This window comes from Lepidochelys kempii, chromosome 7 (genome assembly GCF_965140285.1).
Source record: "Lepidochelys kempii isolate rLepKem1 chromosome 7, rLepKem1.hap1, whole genome shotgun sequence".
NCBI classification, from domain to species: Eukaryota; Metazoa; Chordata; order Testudines; family Cheloniidae; genus Lepidochelys; species Lepidochelys kempii.
The window spans coordinates 72,666,490-72,679,218 of record NC_136386.1 but is presented as its reverse complement, the minus strand read 5'-3'; the positions used below and the strand labels follow the sequence as shown (position 1 = coordinate 72,679,218).

Genomic DNA, 12,729 nt, shown 5'->3' with positions numbered 1-12,729 from the left:
TTCCTGGTTTCACTCTATTCTTCCTCCTCTTTCCTTTGATAGATGAATGTGTATCTTTTTTCCTGCATTGTTTTCAATATCTATTTCCCCCTTTTTTTTGGTCTTATTCCTGTGCCTCCTTACCTATCTCTTTCCCTACATTGTGTTCCCTATCTGCATCCCATATTTTCTGTCTTCTACGTCTTCCCAAATTTTCAGTCTCTCTTTTCAGAAATTTGTAAATTCTTCTTCAAGTGATGACCTTGTGGGTGCTCCACTTTAGGTGTTTGATTACAAGTGCAGAGGCGTTCAGAGATTTGTGGTAGCAGTTGGGTCGCACATGTGCAGTCCCCATCTCACTCTGCCTTAAGCGGTTAACTGGCGCTTTGTGCCAAACCCCACCCCCTCCCTTTTCTACCACCTTTGGCTTGAGTCAGAGCATTCAGCAGTGCCTCATAGCTTAGTATTTTACCCCTTTTCCATTAGTTCTACTTTGACTAGCTAATTTGCCTTCCCACTTTTTCCCCCGCTTTCTTTTTTTTTTCCAAAAAAAAAAAAAAAAATTATTTCTTTCCCTCAGTAGAAGCTAGTATTTCGTTTCACTGTTAAGAGTAGTTTTAGTTCCCCCCTCATGGAGAAGGGGGAAATACACCCCTCAGGGGCATGCCCGGTTCACTGGGCTTTAAATGCTGCCTCACCTGCAGGCTTTCAGTATCTATTTCAGATGGACACTCTCAGTATGGTTGCTTTTAGGTGAAGCACACGTATCTTAAAAGTGCCCATATTGTCACAAACTGACAGTCCGGATCAGGAAAGCCACAGACTTGCATCTTAGACTGCTGCTAATGAAGAAGTCTCTCCACCCGGCGTCAGAGACCAACAGACTCCACAGCCAAGATGGTGGGACTCTCCGGTACCATGAGAGCAAAAAGACTCGAAAACATCTAGCTCCAAGCCAGTCACCAAGGGGAAACAGAAACCTCATGCCTCGGCACCGGTGGAGCCATCCCAACACTCAGCACCAGGCACATCAAAGCAACTGCAGCCTATGCTGCCACCTCCTGTCAGTATAGCGCAACTGATGAGTGCACCCTTACAGACAAAAGCTCCACATCAGCCAGTATCCACCATTACCTCACCAATGGCACCGGGGCTGTTGGCACCAGAACAATTCTTCCTTCTCAGAGACCTTATGGTATCCTCAACACCCGACTCTCCCATTCTTGGTGCCAAGTTCTAATGTGTTTAGACTTCAGACATTTCCAGTATCTCTAGAGGAGAATTGCAGATTCCCTTGACATCTCCCTTGAGGAAGTGCAGGAGACACGACATAAGCTCATTGTCATCCTGCAAACATCAGAATCATCCAAAATCGCTTTACCCATGAATGATGCAATCATGGAACCTGTCAAGCACAACTGGCAGACCGCTGCAACAGTCGCTCCAACCTGCAAGAGGTCTGACAGGAAATATTATGTCCCTGCAACGGGAAGAGAGTTTCTTCTTTGAGTGATTGCTCATGTGCATTCCAATAGGTGTGCACATGCGCTGTGTGCACGATCATCAGAAGGTTTTTCCCCTAGTGGTATCCATTGGGTCGGCTGCAGTGGCGCCTTTATGGCTATGTATATAGGTCCCTGCCAATCCGCCACCTGCTCAGTTCCTTCTTACCACCAGTGACAGTCGTTGGAGCAGCTCAGTCTCTTGCATTCGCAAGTGCCTACCTAGTGGTTCCCATTTCTTAGTTGTATAGTTGTTAGGTCGTTTTATATTAGTTGTAGATTAGCTGGACTTACTTCGGGGGGCTTCGCCCTTGTCCTAGTTTCCCCAGGCACCAGGGAATGCCTCGGTCGCAGAGGTTTAAGGTGTGCGAGAGGTGCACGAAACCTGTGCCCACAGGCAATCTGCACGCTGCCTGTCTCAAGTGTTTAGAAGAAGGACATCAGACAGATAAGTGCCCAATTTGCAGGAACTTCAGACCCAGAACTAAGAGAGAGCGGGACTATCATTTGAAGCTTCTCCTGATGGAGTTGGCCAGCAGCCGGAAGTGGCACCGGCATCCTTGGTGCTCAGAGCCCGAGCCTCAGTGTGGGATGTTCCGGTACCGAAGAAAGATTCCTCCAAGGAGCCCCAGCGCCGCTCCCCAACCTATAAGGCCAGTGCCACCAGGTGGCACCATTTGCAGTCCCCGGTGCCGCATAAGAAAAAGAAGGCGGACAGGGGGTCATTCTCCCTTCAAGAAGCCACGAGGGGACTCCAGTGGAGTTCATTCTCAGGCGGGACACCCACCAGCTGGGCCTCAAGACCCAGCGCTGTTGACTCCGGCCTCAACAGGAGGCCCGTTGAGTCCGGTGCTGATGAACTCCCCAACTCGGGAGGATTTGGAGGAAGAGCTCCATCTTCCCTCCACGCCAGACACCTTTGAGGCAGCATGAGACCTCATTGCCATGACAGCGCAGTCCCCAGCCTTACAGGTGCGGGACCCGGCACCGCAAGCCCAGGCACCATCAGTGGTGGCACTGGCTGCAAATTCTAGCCCAGCACTGCATGTGGCTCCGGCACCATTTGCGGCACCATTGACGGCACTGCCTCTGGTTCAACATCGTGGCAAGCCTGTGATATTACGGCGCCACTCACCATCTCTCTGGTACCGCTCTCTGGCACCATCCGGCTCTGCGCACCCTCTTCCCCCATCCCCCAGTGGTTGGGCACAGACTACTCGTCTGAGTCAAATGCTAAGTCTTCTAAAAGGAGTACTTGTGGCACCTTAGAGATTAACAAATTTATTTGAGCATAAGCTTTCATGAGCTACAGCTCACTTCATCGGATGCATGCAAGCTTATGCTCAAATAAAGTTGTTAGTCTCTAATGTGCCACAAGTACTCCTTTTCTTTTTGCGGATACAGACTAACACAGCTGCTACTCTGAAAGCTAAGTCTTCTGTCTCTCAACGCAGCCACTACGAGTCCCGGCACCGCAAACCAGTGGAATCATTGGCACCGGCAGTCGCCTGGCCACCCCAGTGGCAGGACCCAGTTCAATGGCCCTTTTGGACCCCTTGGGCCTACCACCAGGGTCAGGGCTCCAGGCCGGCATCAGTGGCATCTGCACCCTGTGCCGGCCCCTCAGCGTCGTCACTGACTCACTACACCACCAGGGCTCCTGAGGACGCCGTACAAGACAGGGACTCTGTCTCTGTCTGCTCTAGCGCAGTGCCCGATCCAGCACCATTAGTGAGACTAGAGCCACCTCAAGTCACAGTAGGCTCCAAGGTGCCTGAGCCGACCTCCAGAGAGCTGGAAGGGCAGGAAGACCCTGTCCCACAGGCCTCCTCTTCCTCGCCAGACAAGGCAGTGGCGGGCACCACCACCCTGACAGCGATGGACACCAAGGGTCACCAGGACTTCCCTTAAGGAAGGGATAAGGCCCTAAATCTTAATATCCAGGCAGAGGAGGTCATGGAGGAGTCTGATCCGATGGTGGATATCCTTACCCCTGAAGGTCCTTTTAGGGTGGCCTTGCCCCTCATAAGAACGATCCAAAACACCACTAAGGTGCTTTGGCAGATTCTAGCCTCTATACTACTGCTAAAGGGGTGTAAAGACGATATTTTGTGCTGCAGAAAGGGTATGAACGCCTTTTCACCCACCCCCAACCGGGGACTCTGGTGGTTGATGCGGCAAACCACAAAGAGCGGCAAGGACAGCTGGGTCCTACGCCTAAGTCATGGGATGCTAAGAAGCTGGACCTTTTCAGCCAAATTGTCTTCTCAACTGGGGGCCTCCAGCTTTGAGTGACTAACCAGCAAGCAGTACTCAGCCGCTATGCTTTCAACTCTTGGAGCTCATTGGCAAAGTTCCAGCAGTTACTCCCAGCTGACTCACGCAAGGAGTTTAGCACGCTCCTTGAGGAGAGCAGGGTGGCCTCTAGAACGTCCCTCCAGGCCGTGCTGGAGGCGGAGGACTTGGTGGCTTGGACAATGGCCACTGCCATCAGAATGAGGCACAGTGCATGGCTCCAGGTCCCGGGGATATCACCTGCGGTCCAGAATACTATACAGGACCTTCCCTTTGACACTGCGGGCCTGTTCGCCCAAAATACGGACTTTCACCTGCATAGCCTTAAGGACTCGTGGGCGACTTTGAAGTCTTTGGTGATCCACACCCCAGCACCTCAAAGATGGCCTTTTAAGCCTCAGCCCCCATCCCACGTCTACACTGGGCCTCTAGGCGAGACTCGTCAAGGAGATGGGGCAGAAGTAATAGGAGGCGCCCATCACGGTCCTCCTCAGGCCAAGGCCAGAGTTCAGCGAAACAGCCCCCTGGCCCGAAGCCAAACTTTTGAAGATGTCCCCGAGGATGGAGCATTGGTTTCAGGCTCATATCTTCTCCCCCCTCTCCCCCTTGGTGAATTGACTCTCCCGCTTCTACCCTGATTGGTCCCAGATCATGTCAGATCATTGGGTGCTCAGCACGATAGAAGCGGGATATTCTATCCAATTCTGTTCCCTCCACCGTCCCCGTCCCTCTTCAGGGACCCTTCTCATGAGCAACTCCTCTTGCAGGAGGTGCAATTGCTCCTTGCTCTAGGGGAGGTTCCTCAGGAGTTATGGGGCAAGGGGTTCTACTCCTGCTATTTCCTCATCTCCAAGGCCAAAGGTGAGCTCCAGCCTATCCTGGACCTGTGAGATCTCAACACATTCTTAAGGAAGGTGAAGTTTCGCATGATCTCTCTGGCCACCATCATTCCTTCCCTGGATCCGGGGGACTTGTACGCCGCCCTCGACTTGAAAGATGCGTACTTCCATATATCTATTATCCCGGCCCAGAGACAATTCCTGAGATTCGTGGTCAGTGGCCAGCGCTGTCAGTTCAGGGTGCTCCCGTTCGGGCTCTCGGTGGCCCCCTGGGAATTCACCAAGTTATGGCGGTCGTGGCAGCCTTCCTCCGCAAATGTCAGGTGCAAGTATTCCCGTACCTAGACGACTGGCTTATCAAGGCCAAGTCCCAAGCACGGGCCGCAGAGCATTGTCCCTGGCCCGGGCCACATTCCACAGGCTGGGCCTCATATTGAATGTGCCCAAATCCACACTGGCCTTGACGCAGAGAATAGAATTCATAGGGGCTCTCTTGGACTCCATGCAGGTCAGGGCATTCCTGCCAGAGCTGCTCTTCCAAGCACTCACAGACATTGTCAAGAATCTTTGCCAGTTTCCCACAACCATGGCCAGAAATTGCATGAAACTACTGGGGCATATGGCAGCCTGCACATATATGGTCCAGCACACCAGGTTACGCCTTTGGCCCCTCCAGGCGTGATTGGCGTGGGTACACAGGCCAGGCAGGGACCCACTGGGCATGATAGTTACACTTTCCCCTCGAATCCTCGAGTCTCTCTACTGGTGGCTGCAACCACAAGTTGTTTGTGCAGGAGTACCCTTTGCCAAACGCCATTCTACATTATTCCTAGTCACAGACACCTCGGTTGGGCAGAGCACCTGGGCAATATCAGGACCCAAGGCCTATGGTCCCACACAGAACTGTTGCTACATATCAATGTAAGGGAGCTGAGGTCGGTTTGTCTGGCATGCCAAGTGTTCCAGGCACGCCTGCAGGGCACATGTGTTGGTGCTGAGGGACAACACTGCAGCAATGTTCTATATAAACAAACAGGGTGGTGCTCGCTCCTCTCCCCTGTGCCAGGAAGCCCTCGAGCTGTGGGATTTTGCATTGTCCATTCGATACACCTAGAGGCATCGCACCTTCCGGGGGTGCAAAACGAGCTAGCTGACTGCCTCAGCCGCCCGTTTCACGGCCACGAATGGTCTCTCAGGCTGGAGATTGCGCACTGGTTTTTCCAGAAGTGGGGCTCTCCCCACATAGACCTGTTCTCAGTGCAGAGCAACAGGAAGCGCCAGCGGTTCTGCTCCTTCCTGAACCACAACCCAGGCCCCATCGTGGACACCTGTCATGGATGGGTCGCCTGCTGTATGTGTTTCCGCCCTTCCCTCTCATACACAGAGTCCTCCTCAAGACTTGCCGGGACAGGGCTTCCTTGATCCTCATAGCGCCAGCGTGGCCCTGATAGGTTCACCATGCTCTTGAACCTCTCAGTGGACAGACCAGTGGCGCTTCCTGTCTATTCAACCGTAATCACACAGGACCACGGCCATCTGCAACACCCCAGTCTGGAGTCCCTCCACCTTATTGTGTGGAAACTCCATGGCTGAACCCTCTTGAGCTTCAGTGTTCAGACCCAGTGAGGGAGGTCCTGCTGGGAAGTAGGAAACCCTCCACTGGTACCATGTACATGGCAAAGTGGAAGTGTTTTTCCATTTGGTCTCAGCAAAGGGAACCAAACTGCAGCTAGCTCCAATTCCCCTTATTTTGCACTATCTGTTATACCTTTAGCAGCACGGGTTAGCAATATCCTCTCTCAGGGTACACCTTGCTGCCATCTCGGCCTTTCACCCAGGGGCAGCAGGTGGGTCAGTGTTCTTTATTGCAATCGCAGAAAGGATGAGGGGGCTCCTGATCTCGTCCCAGCACATTTCATCATGGATCACATCCTGTATCAGGACTTGCTATGACCTGGCTAAAATTCCAGCCCCTCCGCTTACGGTGCACTCCACCAGAGTCGTCCGCAGCGTTCCTGGCGCAGGTCCTTATCCAGGACATTTGGAAGGCAGTAACGTGGTCTTCCATCCACACCTTCATGTCACACTATGCCATTACCCAGCAGATGAGGGATGATGTAGCCTTTGGCAGGGCAGTCCTGCACTTAACAACCAGGTGAACTCCGACCCCTCTCCCCCGGAGAACTGCTTGGAAGTCACCTATTGGAATGCATATGAGCAATCACTCAAAGAAGAAAAAATGATTACCTTCCTGTCTTAACTGTTCTTCGAGATGTGTTGCTCATATCCATTCCAAATCCTGCCCACCTCCCCTCTGTTGGAGTATTCCGGCAAGAAGGAACTGACCAGGCGGCGGGTCGACAGGGACCTCTATACACTGCCATAAAGGTGCCACTGTAGGGGTCTCCACAGCTGACCTGATGGGTACCACTAGGGGAAAAACTTTCTGACGATTGTGAACGCGGCACGCACACCACCTGTTGGAATTGACATGAGCAACACATCTCAAAGAACAACAGTTACGAGAGGTAGGTAACCGCTTTTTCTTTTTTCACATCCCACACCAAACTCCCTGGTAGTGGATACTGTTAATGAAAGGGGCAAACAATCATAAGTCATTAGCAAAATACGACCACACAAATTATGGCACACTATCAGATTTTATTGAATTTCTCCCTGGTGGGGGAAGCAATTTCCGAGGGCCAGCTGATCACCAGGATGGCACTGCAAGCTGCCCTAGGCTCTGCAGATAGAGCAGTACGATCCACAGCCACCACGATGGTAATGAGAAGGGCATCCTAGTTGCATCTCTCTGGCTTCCCCAAAGAAGTGTAAGCAACAGTGGAGGACCTGCCATTCAAGGGTGACTCCGAAGTCACTGGGTATCTATACTCCTAGGACAAAGAGAAGACAAGAAAGGTGGTATAACCCACAGAACTTCCGGTCCACTCAATTTGCACAGACACACAGGCAATACGAGCCACAAGCCCGGAAACAATGGCCCCCAAGGAGACTATAACCGTCAGATCAGTCTACCACATCTCATCGACATTGGTTGAGGGCCTGAGACCCCCACAGCTTTCAACACTGGAAACTCCTACCATCTCCCAGCCATTTGGAAATGGTTTAACTCCCTATTCTTCTTCCAGTGATAGTACATGTCCATTCTAAGCAGGTGTGTGCATGCCGTGTGCACGCCAGCCAGAAGATTTTTCCCCTAGCAGTGTCTGTAGGGTTGGCCTGGGCACCCTCATGAGTGGCACCTTCACGGCACCCAATATCGGGCCCCCCCAACCCCCTCAGTTCCTTCTTACCGCCCATGACAGCTAGCTGGAACTTTGCTCGCTCTTACAGCAAGCACCTTAGCAGTGTCTTTCCTCTTACTATACACAGTTCAATAGTTATTCTCTATAGTTATACTTTTTCATATAGTTAGTAGTGGTTTGTTAGATAGTTCATTTCCCCTTCGGGGGTATGTCCGGGTCTCCGGGGTTTAAACTCTGTGAGTCCTGTGAAAAGTTTATGCCCAAGAGTGATCCTCACTTGTCTTGTCTGCAGTGCCTTGGTGAGACTCACCAAAAGGACAAGTGCCGCATTTGCAAGGGTTTCCGCCCAAGAACCCTTAAGGACAGAGAGCAGAGACTAAAACTCCTGCTCATGGAGGCGGCTCTGAGACCGCATTCCTACCCGAGACCCAACGACCCAGCTCCGAGCACGTTCTCTTTGGTGCGCAGCACTCCAGTGCCAACGGTGCGTGAAACGGGCCCGACTAAGGACTCTAAAGCCCACCGGCACCGCCGCTACTCAGGCCATAGGGCGTCAGCCTCAGTTCGGCACTGTTCTCCATCTCCAGTGCCGGTAAAGAAGAAGAGGTCGGTGAAGGGACCGATCACCCCCCTTGAAACCACACTCCTCCGATAGGGAGCGCAGGCTGCACTCACTGGAATTGCGTAGGGCCTTAGCCTTCTACACAGAGAGAACTAAGTCATTCTGGAAGTTGGTCCAACTCTTTGTAGCCGTGGCAGACAGAATGAAGGGCCTCCCGGTATCCTCTCAACGCATATTGTCATGGATAACATCCTGCATTAGGGAGTGCTATACTGTGGCAAAGGATAACCGCTCCACGGATAACCGCTCACTCTACCAGGGCCCAGGCCTCCTCTGCGGCATTCCTGGCACAAGTACCTATTCAGGAAATTTGCAGGGCAGCCACATGGTCCTCGATACATACATTTACGTCTCACTATGCAATTACACAACAGTCCAGGGATGATGCGGCTTTTGGGCGAGCTGTGTTCTTTTCTGTGGATAACTCTGACCCCACCTCCTGAGCTCTAGCTTGTGAATCACCTGCTTGGAATGGATATGAACAATCCCTCAAAGAAGAAAAAATGGTTACTCGCTTTCTCATAACTGTTCTTCGAGATGTGGAGTTCATGTCCATTCCAATACGCACCCTCCTACCCCTCGGAATAGTTGGCAAGAAGGAACTGAGGGGGTAGGGGGTCGGCGGGGCCCAATATTGGGCACCGTGAAGGTACCACTCCAGGGAGCGCCCAGGCCAACCCTACGGACGCTGCTAGGGGAAAAATCTTCTGACTGGCGTGCACACAGCGCGCACACACCTGCTTGGAATGGACATGAACAACACCTCTTGAAGAACAACAGTTACGAGAAAGTGAGTAACCTTTTTTTACCCAGTCTGGCAACCTATCACTACAGACAGATGGGTGCTGGAGATAATTGAAGTTGGATACTCCATACCCCCACCCATTCTTCCCGTCCCTCTTCCCTCTCATGAAGATCTATTGCATCAGGAGGTAACCCAGCTCATCTGGCTACGAGCAGTATAACTGGTACCAACAAAATACAAAGAGATGGGTTTCTGCTCTAATTACTATCTCACACACACAAAAACCACAGGAGGATGGAGACCCATTCTCGATCTCCGATGGCTCAACAAATTTGTCAGAATCAACACTTCAAGATGGTGACGCTGGCCACCATTATCCCAGAGTAGAAAGAGGGCCTGGCTCTCGACCCTCGACGTCCAAGAAGCATACTTTCACATAATGATTCACCCATGACATCAGAGGTTTCTCTGATTCACTCTCAGACCAGATCACTTCCAATACTAGGTCCTGTCCTTTGGTCTTCCCATTGCTCCCCGAGTTTTCTCAAAGGTACTCGCGGTAGTTGCTGCGCACCTCTGCAAGAGAGGAATTGTGATATTTCCATATCTGGATGATTGCCTACTATAAGAAGCAAATTGACCAGCATCAATGGAGGCTACTCAACAACGAGTAGGCCTCTTTACGCAATTAGGTCTCCAAAAAAAAAACAAAAGTCAACCCTCACACCAGTATCGGAACTGGAATTCATTGGGGCTTACCTCAGAACTCCCGAGGCAACACATCTTTACCAAGGCAACACATCTTTACCAAGGCAACACTTCCTAACTCTAATGAATCTGATTGCCACATCACTCAACAGCTTCCAGGTAACAGCCAGGACTTGTTTGCAATTACTGGGTCACGTGGCCGTATCGACTTTCGTCGCTCAACACATGAGGTTACATATGCGAACCCTACAAGCTTAGCTCCGTACAACTTGTTGCCCACCAAGGCACAGTATAAACAAACAATGCCAAGCAAAGTAAACGACTCTATCTTGGTGGACGCAACCGCACAACGTATGCCTGACAGTGCCTTTCACCCAAGCCCCTTCTACATTGACTATTACAGTGGATGCGTCCGTCATAGGTTGGGGAGCACATTTGAACTCACATTCTGCTCAGGGTTGTTGGTCCCCAACAGAAGCTTGGTGTCACATAAATCTGCTAGAACTCAGAGGTGTTCGCAATGCATGTACCACCTTCCTACTCGTGATCAGAAACAAGACCGTACAAATTCTCATGGACAATTTGTCATGCATGTTCTACATAGACAAAGGGGGGTTCACGTTCACACTCCCTGTGTGCAGAGGCCATGCGACTTTGGCACTGGTGCATCCAGGACAACATCCATATTATAGCAGCGTACCGGCCCAGATGTCAAAACACTACGGCAGATGCACTCAGCAAGAACTTTTCTCAGGACTATGAGTGGGAACTCGACACCAGGGTTCTCCACAACATAGTCAAACAATGGGGATTCCCCACAGTAGACCTCTTTGCAATGGAGCACAGCACTAAGTGCCCATTGTTTTGCTCCAGGGCAGGCATGGACCATCACTCCTTAGGAGACGCGTTTCTTATCAAATGGAGGAGCTCCCCACCTATATTCCTCCTTCCCCCATTCCCTTTATGGCACTAGTGCCTCACAAGATCAAAGCAGACAAGTCCACTGTAATACTGATACCCCCTGCATGGTCTCATCAAACATCGTTCTCTACATTCTCAGATTGTCAGTGTGCAGACCTCTAACCCTTCCTCTCCTACCTCGTCTCCAGTCCCAGGACTCAGGACAAACTCTGCATTTGAACCTGGAGACACTCAGCCTGAAAGGGTGATTGCTCCATGGCTCCAGGGACCTGAAATGAAATGCTCCAAAGAAGTACAGAACATTTTATTAAATAGTCGCTGACCGACTACCCACCACACATACCTACACAAATGGAGACACTTTGATTCCTGGTGTCACACAAAGCAGACCACGTCAGTATCTGCCCCTTTACCTTTGATTCTGGATTACCTGCTTGAACTTGAGATCAGACCTATCTGTTAGCTCAATCAGGGTACATCTCTCAGTCATAGCAGCTTTCCACCATAAGATACCACCAAATGTTTTCTGAAAGGCCTCAACACTTCCACGCCGCCATGGGACCTCAACTTAGTTCTCCAAAACATCAGCAGATACCCAATTCGAGCCACTAGCCACTTGCTCACTTCTCCACCTGTCAATGAAGGTGGCCTTTCTAGTTGCCATTACATCTGCACGATGAGTGGGGGAACTAGGGGCACTCATCGCTGATCCATCCTACACAGCATTTCCAAAGACAGAATCACTCTCAGACCGCATCCCAAGTTCTTACCTAAGGTCGCCTCCTCATTCCACCTCAACTGACCCATCTGCTTATCAGCGTTCTATCCTAAGCCACATAAGGATAGGCGAGAATCCACACTTCACACCCTCAGTGTTCGCAGGGCCCTGGCTTTTTACACAGATCAAACAAGGTCATTCCGTAAATCCCCGAAATTATTCGTTTGTCATGGAATGATCAAAAGGAGATGCCATATCCAAACAGAGGCTCTCCAAATGGATTTCATAATGCATCAAATTGTGTTACCAGCCACAGAACTTGCAACCCCCTATGGGGATTTGCATGCGTTTCACCAGGGCAATGTCGACTTGAATAGCTTTTCTGAACAGTGTTCCCACTGTGGACCTATGTAGACCTGTGACATGGGCCTCTACCCATACATTTATGCAGCACTATGCATTAGAGCAGCATGTAACATCTGATGCATTATTTGGACTCACCGAATTGTCCTCTGCCACGACGTCAACTCCAAAGCCCCTCCCTTCCACTGGAGGGTACTGCTCTGAAGTTACCTAAAGTGGAGCACCCACAGGGACATCACTTGAAGGAGAGGGTTACTCACTTTGTGCAGTAACTGAGGTTCTTTGTGTGTCCCCATGGGTGCTCCACTACCCTCCCTCTGCCCCTCTACTTCAGAGTTTCACACTCATGCTCTGCAGTAGACAAGGAACAGAGGGGAGGTTGCTCTCACAGCGCCAATTAGCTGCTTGATGCAGCGCAAGACAGGGACTGCGCATGTGCGACCCAACCAGGCACTGCTATCACAAATCTCCGATTACAAGCACAGGGGCACTCAAACACTTAAAATGCAGCACCCACTGCGGGACACATCTCGAAGAACCTCAGTTATTGCACAAGGTGAGTAACCCTCTCATCCTAATTTAGATTGCATCTTCTTGGGACAGTGATCTATCTCTATATGTTCAGTGAAGTACACTTCTTGGATGTGGTAAACTAGGTGAAATAGGAAGATTACAGGCAGTCTCAGAATAAAGTGGAAGATATACATGTATGAACTCATCTGTTGTAGGGAGTAGCTCTATAGTATGTAATAGGGCCAAACATTCAGTGGG

General features: G+C 50.9%; 1 protein-coding gene across 1 annotated transcript in view; it reads left to right on the top strand.

Annotated features, from left to right (window-relative positions):
• The window catches only part of BMPR1A (bone morphogenetic protein receptor type 1A), a 172,012-nt gene that overhangs the window by 143,974 nt on the left and 15,309 nt on the right, over positions 1-12,729 (top strand). The window lies entirely within an intron of this gene.